The 10,376-nt window shown below is 46.8% G+C and overlaps 1 long non-coding RNA gene across 1 annotated transcript; it reads left to right on the top strand.

Moving 5' to 3' along the window:
• Positions 1-3,107: 3,107 nt before the first annotated feature.
• Positions 3,108-8,258, top strand: LOC123827718. Its single transcript, XR_006787336.1, has 3 exons — positions 3,108-3,181; positions 7,638-7,899; positions 8,087-8,258. It is a non-coding gene; the product is annotated as an uncharacterized LOC123827718 (long non-coding RNA).
• The last annotated feature ends 2,118 nt before the right edge of the window (positions 8,259-10,376 follow it).

Below are 10,376 nucleotides of genomic sequence, written 5' to 3'. Positions count from 1 at the left end.
TCCCAGACTCTTCCGAGGTGAAAACGTTCACATAAAGGGGCTCCTGCTGCATGCGGGGCTGTGACCTGCTCCGGGGTAACACACAAGTGGAGGGAAGGCTCTGAGTGTCAACAAATTCCTATTTCCATGTTAAATATTGTTCTTCCACATTATGCTGATCAGACAGATTTTTGTGGATGTCGCTAAGAGGCAAGAGAATGTTCTGGAGACATCATATGTTTCTAAAGAGTTTTTCTTTTCAGGGAGCCCTGGCTGCCCAGCCGCCTCGTCCCAGGTTTCTTCTCAGTCGTGCCCCTCCCTTCGTGAGATCTCGGTGACACTGTTGAATCCCCAGCACGACCTTTTCCCATTTCAACTGCTATTATTGTGTATTTATTACGTGCCAAGTATTTTGCTAAGTGCTCTGCATGCATTATCCATAATTTTGCCCACAACCCTACAGGGTGGAACCCTTTATCACCCCCATTGTGTAGATGAGGAAACTGAGGCTTGGAGAGCCCAAGCGATTTGCCCAAGCTCCCAAAGGTGGCAAGTGGGGGCCTGAGAATTCAAAGTCTAACTAACAGGCATGGAGGATTTAATGCCACTTGATCCTGCCCCTTATTTACTTATTCTGTGGATAGTGTTTGGCATGCCTACGAATTCTCCAGCCCCTGGCTTAACCTCAGGGCCTCCTTGGAATGTGAGACCCCCAGGAGGGAGTCACGGGCTGCTTTGGGGAATGGGTGTAGGTGCCAGCACTCAGCCTGGAGTTGAGCTTCACCTTGTTCACTAGCACAGGACCCTCCTAAATCCAGCCTCAGGCTTGTGGCATCTCTCAAACCCCTGAGCTCCGGGGGCTGGAGTTTGCCTCTGTCTAGTCTGCCCACGTGTCCCAGAGGCTGGAGGGATTAACAGTTGAGAACCTGTTTGCAGACCATTAGAAACAATAATCACCTTGCCCAGTAACCTGATCTACCTCAAAAGAAGGGTCTTGGTTTTAGCAAACAGTTTAAGTGGCCTCTGTGTAAAGTGGAGGGGTGGAGCAGGACTGAGTCAGCTCCTGAAATAGCATTTCTTCTGGGCAGTTGGAATTTGTCTGGTAATCAAGCCAGGCCCAAGGGCCAATTCCTGGGCCCAAGGGTACTGAGCTCACACCCTTCTGGCTGTTTCTTCCCCTGGAGCTCTGAAACCAGCTTCCCCTGGATGTAGAAATCTAACCCTGCCCGGCCAGAGGGAGCGGGTAACTAACTCTGTCCTTGAGGTCCGCATGACCAAGTACTCACACTGAGTCTTCACTGTGTGCCCCAACACCCTCACCCACCGTGGTGGGTCTTCTTTCACGCTCACCACGAAGCGTTACTGCGATCGTGCCTCCCATTTCACGGGTGAGAACGGTGAGAGGCAGCCGCAGCTGCGTGAAGGACCCAGCGCCGGTTGGCAAGCTAGGGGTTAAACACGACCATCATTAAAAATTAAATTACCCAAACGTAGAACCAAGTAAACTATATTAAACACAAAGGTAATAAATACTCAAAATTTATCACTTCCTAACCACTAACTACCTTGCACTCGTGTCTACGCTGCAGGGGCTATTGACGGTGCCGAGTCTGCGCGGAGAGAGTCTTGGGTTAGAGTGCGCTGCCGCGCCGGCCTTCCCGCCTCTCCCCTTCGTGGGGCATGGTGGCAGTTTTTACGCCACAGAAATTAACAAACATACAAATCAGGGCTTGTGTTTTTTCCCCAGAGAGCCGGTCGTTAAACATTTACCAGTCTCCCTGCGCTGAGAGAGGTTAACTCACTTAACAAGGTCAGAAGGCTGGTGGGGGCGCCAAGCGCGCAGCTGGACTCCAGAGAGCTTCCACTACAATATCCTACCTCTTAAAAATAAAAGAAAGGCTCTTCAACAAGTTAATTGCAAGGGAATAAAAATGTTGAAGGAGGGATAAAGATGAAAAGAGACTTAAGAGACAGGTAATCACAATACATACAGCTTATTTGGATTCTGGTTAAAATAAACCGTAAAAAATTATGACTTTTGTGAGGCATTTGGAAATCTGAGCACTTCCTATATATTCAATGACATTAATGAATTATTACTCTTTAGGTGTAATGACATTTTATTTCAGATGAAATACATGATGGCTGAGATTAGATTTAATAATAATACCAGAAGTCAATGTGGTGAAGGCCGGGGGGAGGGCTGGGTGGAGTGGGGAAAGAGGGAGAAATGAGGGACGTCTGTAATAATGCCAATAATAAAATAAAATAGTAATAATAATAATAATACCAGAAGGAAAAGCAGAGTGGGAATACAGATCAGTGGTTCAGGGTGTGGCTGCCTGACCAGAAGCATCGGCATCACCAGCGAACTTGAAAATGCAAATTCTCAGGTCCCACCTCGGACCTGCTGAATCCAAAACTCCAGGGGAGGGCCCACTAATGTATTTAACAAGGCCCCCAGGTGATTCTGATGCACATTCCGGTCTGAGAACCTCGAGGTTTAGGTGGAAAAGCTTCACCAGGAGTTGATTGCTGAGGCTGAGAACTAAGTTCCTGTGTGAGGGGGTTCATAGGCATGTCTGAAATTTCCTGTAGTAGTTAAAGGAATAATGAAGCCCACTGGGAGAGGGGAGAGTGTGTATGATGGGGGACGGGTCATAGCTGGACAGCCTCCGGAGCTAGCAGTGGACAAACGCATTCTCTTGAATGTCATTCACAAGTACTGTGTTGGGGCCCGTGTCTTTATTGCCTTTGGGATTAAGTCTGGGCTAATGGTTGCATTAGCAGCAGGCTTTGACAGGGAGCTCTAACCCCTCTGGACCAACCCCAGCTCCTCAAGTTTCTCTGAGCAACTTCACCCCTTCCTTTGAGGCCCTAGTAAAGGTTCAATCCTGGAACCTCAACTCTCTCGAAGAAGCAACTATTTTAATTTTCAATTTCCTACTAAAGCCGTGAGACTTTAAAAACAGCCACTCACTCGAACTGCTTTATCAGCCACAGACGTGACGCAATTAATTAGCTGTACGCAGCCTCTCGCCACACAAGCTGCTTGAGTTCTAGCCCATTGTAGTTCTGGTTTACTTAGCAGATATGGCCTAAGAGCCCGTGACTGTTTACCTCCCTCTGGAGGGGCTGTCCTGGGCAGGCGAATTCATTAGTTGGTGTTTGCAGAGAGGCAGGAATCCAAAGAAAGCATTAGGTAAGTTTTTATTTTTATTTATTTATTTATTTAGTGTAAAAGGTACAGAAAAAGGGACCCTTTGTCTCGCCCTGAACGCACGTCCAAGTTCCGTCGCTCCGTCCCGTGGACATCCGTTTGCCTCCCTCCATGTTCCCCACCCTCCTGTCCTCCAGCCCATTTTTTCCTCTCTCTCTCATTTCCGCTCTTTCTCCAACTGGAAAACTCTTTGGATTTTGTCCTGGAGGACGGAAAAGGTCTGTCTGCCTGTCACACGGGACTCTTAAGGATCTGTCGTCTTTTGAGTTTAAATGCCAAGCACTTCGAAGTCTTCGGCCTTCCTACTGTCCCCCTACTCTCTCCCAGCAGCCGTCGTTTCCTTTTTCCGTCCCCCACCCCTTCTCTTTTAAAAACAGTCCTGTTGAGACTTCGTCTTGAAATAGCAAGGGCATCCTTTCTAGAAACTGTACTCCCCAAAACTCTGGGGGAAGGAGAAGGAAAGGAGGGGTGATTTTCTTCTTGAGAAGGAAGGGAAAGCAGAGAAGGGAAAAGAACAGTTTCGGGTATGGGGATATTTGACTTCTGCCTCATCTCTTTCCCAAACGTTACTCCTAGGACAGGGCTGGAGGTGCAATGCAGATTCTGGGGGCCACAGTCCAAACCAACTGAATCACAATTTCTGGGATCAGACTCTGGGGATCTGTAGTTGGAACAAGCCCCTCAGATGATGTGGATGCCCACTGAAGATTGAGAACCATGGATGAGTGAGGCTCAGGGTCCTATTTAGAATATGCCTCCTTAATGCCAGGTATTGTGCAAGGGAGAGAAATAGCTTTGGCTTTGGTTTTTGAAAGGCCTAACTTCCAGCTGCCCTTGTAAGGAAATGACTTGACTTGATATCAATGGTATTTATGGGGTGTTTGGTGTACGCCAGGCATCTTCTGATCTTCTCAACTTCCCCACACCTACCTGAAGCCGTATTCTTGTTATGCCCATTTTACAGATGAGGAAACTGAGGTTTGGGGGGGTTAAACAGTTTGCCTACATCATACCCATATAATGTGGTCTCATGGTATTTATACTTCTATATTTCTGGCTCCAGGCCGAGCTGTTACCTCTGAGTCTTTCAGAGTAGGACTGTGGTAGCCATGTTTTCCACACCAAAAATGGAGACTCATAATCTTATAAGTATGGGGTTTTTTTTTTTTTTTTGACAGGCAATGGGTACTCTGAATGGTCTCCTTCTGCCCTGGGCTTGTGTTAGCCTGTTTGTCACTTTCAGGATGTCTTTGCAGTCAGATATGGTCGTCATAGGTCTGGCTTGCCAAACCCGCTGGGCAGGAGACCCCAGGCCCCCTCCCCTGGTATTGGGGATTTATGGATCTATTTTTAAGTTATTTAACAATAAAGATAAATCAGAAGTTCCCATTTGCCTCTCATTCTCCTTCTTGGGAGCAATTTTTGTTACCAGTTTGGGGTGTTTTCTTGGAGACATTTCTCTATGCTTTTACATATATAGTGTGTTTTTTTCCATAACATAAATGAAAAACTAGCGTATTAATCAACCTTTTCACATAATGATTTATCTTAAACCTCTTTCTGGGTCTACCTTATTTTTTTTCCTTACATTTTTAAATAATAAAAGCACACTGAAAAACTTCAGTGATGAGAGAGAAAGCAAGACTATTCCTTAAGCATAATTAAAAGTGAGAAAAGGACAAAAGTTCGATAGTTATTTTGGAGTTCCAGCTTGGAAGTATTTTTTTTAATTGTGGTAAAATAGCTATGCCATAAAACCGACCATTTTCACCATTTTGAAGTGTATAGTCCAATGACATTAAGGACATTAACATTGTCATGCAACCGTCTTCCCCAACCGAACTCCACACGCATGAAACGCCAACTCCCGAGTCCTCCCTCCCTCCAGCCTTGGGCCACCACTCTTCAACTTCTGCCTCGATGAAGTTCACTACTCCAGACACCTCATTTACATGGAATTACACGGTATTTGTCCTCTTGTGTCTGGCTTGTCTCACTTAGTGTGATGTCTTCAGGGCTCACCCATGTTATACCATGAGTCAGATTTTCTTTCCTTTTTAGGGACGAATAATAGTTCATGCCATGTATATATGACCCATTGTCTGTTGATGGGTACTCGGGTTGTTTCCACCTTCTGGATATTGTGGCTAATGCTGCCATGAACATGGGGGTGCAACTCCTGCTTTCAGTTCTTTTGGGGTGTATACCCTGAAGTAGAATTGCCGGATCATGTGGTAATTCTATGTCAACGTATTCTTTTTGACTGTTGCATAATATTCTATTGTATCTTGCATGTGTTTATTGGCAAATTTAAGTTCTCTTTTCTGTGAATTGCCTGTTGTCTGGTATGATTTTAAATGGGATTTCAGACAATCTTCATATACTCTGGATATTCTTTCTTTTATCTGTTAACATACATGGCAAATTAAACACATTTAAAAATAAGTTCCAACATCATTCTGGACCCAAGTGCTTGTCATGCTCTTTTTGAGTATCTAAGGAATACTGATTGATGAGACTTTTTAGTATGAAAAGACAGCACACAGTCAGGCAGCCGCCTGCACACAGCACAGGACCCGCCTCATAGTAGGGGCTTCATGAACGTTTACTGAATGGCTAAGTCACTTTTGGAAAGCACGTGTTTCATCAGTGTTTTTCTTTTTTAGGATTTACAGGGATGAGTCAAATCCAGAAGCTAATTAAAGTCTTCATGACATCTCCTAGCACAATTTTCTCTAAGTTTAACCTGTTCTACCAGTCTCAGAAAAAAAAAAAAAGCCAAATGGCTATGAAAATAGTAGATCATCAAGTTTCTGCTCCTTGAAATGCACTGTGGTGAACCTGTACTGCAATGCACTTTGTCCACATGAGAACACCTAGTGATCAAATAACCGGTGGATTAGAAAAGGGTGGAAAAGGGACAGTGATCCTTAATGCAGTCTTCCCACCTCCCTTCCAGGAAAGAGAACATCAATAGTGATAACCACCACTTATTACAGGTGTTACATGTACCAAATAATTTGCTGAGTGCTGTACATTTGTTATTTAATCTTATTTAACCTTCATAATCATTCTGCAAGGGAACCGCTACCCCCCTTTGGCAGATGGGGAGGGCCCAGGAAGGTTAAGTCGCTTGCTGAAGGTCACACAGCTTGTGGTAAAGTAGAGCTGGGAATTCATCTCTGTCCCTTTGGGGGCAGTCACTGAAATCTTCTTGACTATTGTCCTTTCTGTGTCTGTGGCCCCCCAACACTGAGTCAGGGTTACTAACAGGAACCAAGGCCAGGAGTGGGTGACTTTGCTGGTGTCTGTAGTGGGAGGGCAACAGGATGGAAATCCCTGGGTTTGTTCTGTGCCCGTACTCGAGTATGGGAATGCCTGCAAGAGTAGCTGTGTGTCCTTGACCCTCAGAGTCCACAGCTTCACTGGCAGAGCCCCTCCTGCTCCTGGGGTTCCTTAGCTGAGGTGTTGCCAGTTCCTGGGACTGGATGGATGAGCCTCACAGGCCACTGTGGTGGCTCTGACTTGCCCTCCCTCGGGAGTGGCTCTGCTCAGCTCCTGGGTGACGCAGCCTCCTGCCTGCAGTGCACAGAGACCTGTGCCTTTCTGACTCTGACCATGCAGGGAGTTGGCAACTCCTAACTGAACACAGAATTCTGTTAGTCCTTGTGTTGCCCTCTAAACTTTGTTCCTTGTCACACCAGACAAACAGTGACGCCTCTGGGGCCAAAGGCCTGGGTTACATTTTTTTTTTTTTTGGTACACAACTCCTCTTAAAAACAGCACGGACCCAAATATTGACTGATAAAGTATATTTTTAGTGGACAACCTCAGAGCCTCTGTAAACTTTAAGTCAGCTGAGAATAATTAGTATGAACAGCTGTTCTCAGAGACAAGAAGGAAGATTAGGAAGGACCCCTCAACTTGAGTGTTATGATTCTGGAAGGAATGCTGTGTACCTGTTTTAAATGCAATTAGAACTTGAAGGGAAACCCCCACAGTTTCAATGATCATTTCCCTCATTCTTATCTTAGCTCTCCAGTCTTAGATGCAGCTAATTTTCTAGAGTTTCCTGCCCCAGGGCCTGTGAAAACAGGGAGTACCCCTGGGAAACTGGAGGCCGTGGGGTTATAAGCACTGGCAGCAAAGCTGAGGGGAAGGACCCACATTTTACCTGGGGGCCTGAAAATTCATCTATCCTTTTGATGACAATAATTTAAAAAAAGCATTTGAAATTATAATTCAAACCATAGAGGGATGTCCCCTTTTTTGCAAGTTTGTGGATCATTTTAAATACAAAGGGACCGAGGGGCTCCTTCTTCTGTGATTTGCGGCACTGTCCTGATTCTCGGCCGTCTAGATGTGCCGTGATTTCTCTTCGCCCGGCTGCTCTCGTCTTTGAAACTATCCCCAGGTGATCTCCTGTTACCTGGATCAGTTACAGAAGTCCCCACAGAAAGGAACAATGCACCTTGAAAATGGGATCCTCACCCCCTCTCTCGGCTTCACTCAATGTCTTCAACAATCCAGCACCCAGCTGACTCTGCACGGGTGACCCCGGACCAGGGAGCTAGCCTGGCACGTCCTGCAGGGAGCCACCATTACCGTCAGCAGGAATTCCGTTACCACCTTGGAGGGGAGGAGTGGAGGCTGGTCCCATTGCCCTTGGCGACCATGACAGAAACACTTGACTCCAACAGGTATTTCCCTCCCAGGTGGAGAAGGCTTTTCATCCCCACTCATTTCACGGGTGAGACCAAGTGTGTTTACACCAGGGAGCCCCAAACCGTGGTTGTCAACAGAATGTGTGTAGAGAGAGGCTGCTGGCTTCAACCAAGGATGGCAGAGACGAATATTTTCTCTTTCACTGAAAACCTTTCTCCCCAGGAGGCCTGCGATTTGTGGGGAAGTTTTTCTGGAGCAGGAAGGCCTGGGAGCAGAGAGGCTGCCCGGCCCGCGGCCACAAGCCGCAACATCATGGAAGGCTGTGTCCGATGTTGAGCTTCTGGCCACAGGTGGCTGTGTACATTTAAATTAATTAAAATAAAATAAAATTAAATTAAACATCCAGTTTCTCAGTTGCATTAGCTATGTTTCTAGTTCTCGATAGCACACGTGGCTGGTGGCTTCTGTACAGGGCAGTGCAGCTGTCCAGGACACTTCTGCCACTGCAGGATGTCATACTGGACAGTGTTACTTTAAGGCTCGCCACTGAGCAGAGGCCCTTTGGCGGGTCCCAGTCTGCAGTGACCTGTGCCATGGCCCTGAGGGACCCAAGTGAGGCTGGAGTGAAGATATGCAGCGTTGCAGTGAATCTGCACAAGCAGTGCGGGTGCGGTCCTTGCGTGAACACTTCATGAAACTTCCCATAAGCAGTTATTTCTGAGATGCAGCACTTAATTCGGTGTCATACAGATGAGCATTAGAAACCCTGGTGCTTGTCTAACCACTATGCTGTACACCTGAAACTAATACGACTACGAATGATGTTGAATGTAAACTGTAGTTGAAAAAAATTTTTTAATTTAAAAAAATGTAAAAAATAAATAAATCTGGTACTGTGCAAGACACAATTTCTGCTGTGCTGGAGTTCATAACCTATACGTTGAGGCAGAGAATAAATAATAATAAGCTCTGATAAACCAAAAAGTAGACATTTGCAAAGTGATGATGAATTATTTGGACAGCGAAGTTGGGAAGATTCTCAGAGAAGTATAAGCAAGGTTAAGATGGACGACAAGAAGCTCAGCAAATAGAAAGAACATTTCAAAATAGAAGGAACTAGAAAAAAACTCTAGATCACTGTGGGAAGTCTGGTGTTAGAGGAAAGTAAGGTGGCAGGAGGGACATGGGGACCTGTGCAATGCACAGGTGGCATGCCCACGAGGCCGCCCTGGTGGCAGGAGAGGGAGTTAAAGAGAAAGGCAGGACCATGTTATCAAGGGTGTTCTGGTCATGCTTTGGAGCTTGGCCTGTGTCCTGAAGGTGATAGAGAAACAGGACAGATTTCTAAGCTGAGGTGAGGCAAGATCACGCTTGCCTTTGACCAAGAGCATGTTGGGGGCAGCACCGAAGGGCCTAGCAGGAGGGTTGGTTAAGAAGCGATTGAGCCCTGACCGGTGTGGCTCAGTAGGTTGGGCCTCATCCCACAAGGTGAAAGGTCGCCAGTTAGATTCGCGGTTAGGGCACGAGCAGTTTGGTTCCCGGTAGGGTGCTTTCAAGAGGCAACCAATCGATGTTTCTGCCTCACACTGATGTTTCTCTACCTTTCTCTCTCCTTCCCTTCCCCTCGTTCTAGAAATAAATAAATACATAAATAATTTTTTTTTGAAGAAGCCATTGAGCCCTGACTGGCATAGCTCAGTGGATTGATCGCGGGCTGCGAATCAAAGTGTCGCAGGTTCGATTCCCAGTCAGGGCGCATGCCTAGGTTGCAGGCCATGACTCCCAGCAACTGCACATTGATGTTTCTCTCTCTCTCTCTCTTTCTCTCTCCCTTCCCTCTCTAAAAATAAATAAATAAAATCTTTTAAAAAAATAAAAAATAACTTAAAAAAAAAAAGAAGCCATTGAAATGGCCTGGAGAGAGGACAAGGGCAGAAGAAGTGACAGGAACAAGAGGACAGGACTCGGGAAGATAGTAGGTGGTGAAGCCGATGACAGGACACTGATTGGACATGTGTGGAGGTGAGGTGGGGCTTGTGGACTTGTGCTAGGTCTCTCGTTGCTCCTTCTTTGCAGGTTCAGCCCGGAGCCAAAGGCTGCAGGTGCAGGGACAGTGGGAGGGGCTAACATCACACCACAGGCCTCTGGCCAAGGACCCGTTCAGGATCTACCTGACCGGCTCCCTCTGGGCAGACCGTGTCCCTGACCCAGATCTGGAGCAGAGTCAGCACCCCTCTCTCCTCCAGCCCTAGAAACACTGTCTTCCGCGGAAGCCAGTCACCATTGTTTCACTGGCCTCCCTGACCTGCATTTCCTGGCCGGTATTTGTGACATTCCATGGGCCATGTTCCACGCGTTTCACTTTTCATTTCCTGAGTGAACCGGGACTGCCCTTTTTTGGGGGTGGTGTGGGGCTGAGGGAGACGGCATGCGGCAAGGCCTCCACCAAGAGCATGGACAACAGGGAGGGAAGAGAAAAGAAACGGCCACCGGGGTGGGCCACTCCAGGAGC

Source organism: Phyllostomus hastatus, unplaced genomic scaffold, assembly GCF_019186645.2.
Source record: "Phyllostomus hastatus isolate PE091 unplaced genomic scaffold, TTU_PhHast_1.1 phas_contig_137, whole genome shotgun sequence".
Taxonomy (NCBI): Eukaryota; Metazoa; Chordata; class Mammalia; order Chiroptera; family Phyllostomidae; genus Phyllostomus; species Phyllostomus hastatus.
The sequence above is the reverse complement of the archived record's forward strand: the minus strand, read 5'-3'. Positions and strand labels throughout refer to the sequence as shown.